Raw genomic sequence first — 1,271 nt, 5'->3', positions numbered from 1 at the left:
AATTTACTGTAGTTGAGAGTGTGTGGCCCTGGAGGTTTGCTGAACCATGACAAGGCACAGATTTGCAGGTTTATGTGTGTGCTGTGACATTTAAAACATCCACATTGAGTAAGTACAAACCCTCATGGTATACAGGATTTCTGCTTTGGTAAACTTTCTTGTTTGGTTAATATGATGCAGAGATGACTTCTAAATAAGACAACTTTAATGTTTTTTTGGGATACGTCTGGTGATACTCCCATGAAAAGACCAAAACTAGAATAACTTGAAGTCTAACCTGTTTAACAAAAGCCTGATATAGCCTATTCTTTTGTGCCATTAAGCCCCATTATTGCCCCATAACTATTAAAAACACACAATAATAACTGACACTGTTGCACTGGGTGACATGTTCCTTCATTACTTTAAATACAGGCATTTTGAGAAAAAAAATCATCCCTCTTCTGGATCATCCTAATGGCCCCACACACACATCTTCCTCTTACAGTAGTGCTTGAGACACAGCTGCTAATAGAGCAATGCCTTCTGCCCCTGATCCACATGTCAGTACCCACGCACACACACACACACACACACACACACAGACACACAATGCAGTGGTGTTTGCACTGTAATTACTGCAACACTGTCTTTGTCTGGACCATAATCCAGGGAATCCATTGTTGGTCATACGTGCCTGCTCCTTCATTATTACCAATACTCACCCTCCTCCTTGTCCCTCAAACCACCCCCAAACCCCTCCGAAAGGCTGTCTCTCTTCCACCCTATCCGCCCCCACACACAAGAGAAGTGTGCTGCACCACAAAAGGCCTAAAAAGAGACACAATTAGCCCTGTGACAGTAAGCCCCGGCATGGGCCAGGAAGCATGCCGCACAATGGGGCAAACTTTTATACGACACTTTAACGCAAACACTAGAGTTTGCTGCCTCGTGCCTCGGTGCTTAGAGCCTGGCCACTCTCATCACGGGCCTTTGTGACCGAGAAACAAGCGGCCATTCATTTCATTTATTGGTTACCCATTAATTGGGGAGGCACAGCATTGCCATTGAGGTAATGAGGGAGATGGTGTTATACAGGCTGGATGAAAAAAAAAGAAATCATCAGTGGGCTGAGCCTTTAATTGAAACCCATGCTAGTCATTCAGAGATTGCTCTGTCAATGATTATACAGGGATCAATACAGTGAGGGCAATTCCTATCTGAGATGGGCACCCAGTGTTTTTTTTTTACTGTAGAGCACACACAACTCTGCCACTGCATCAAGTAGAGTA

This window comes from Morone saxatilis, unplaced genomic scaffold (genome assembly GCF_004916995.1).
Source record: "Morone saxatilis isolate NCDOM2014 unplaced genomic scaffold, NCSU_SB_2.0 Contig0, whole genome shotgun sequence".
Taxonomy (NCBI): domain Eukaryota; kingdom Metazoa; phylum Chordata; class Actinopteri; family Moronidae; genus Morone; species Morone saxatilis.
This window is presented reverse-complemented; position numbering follows the sequence as displayed.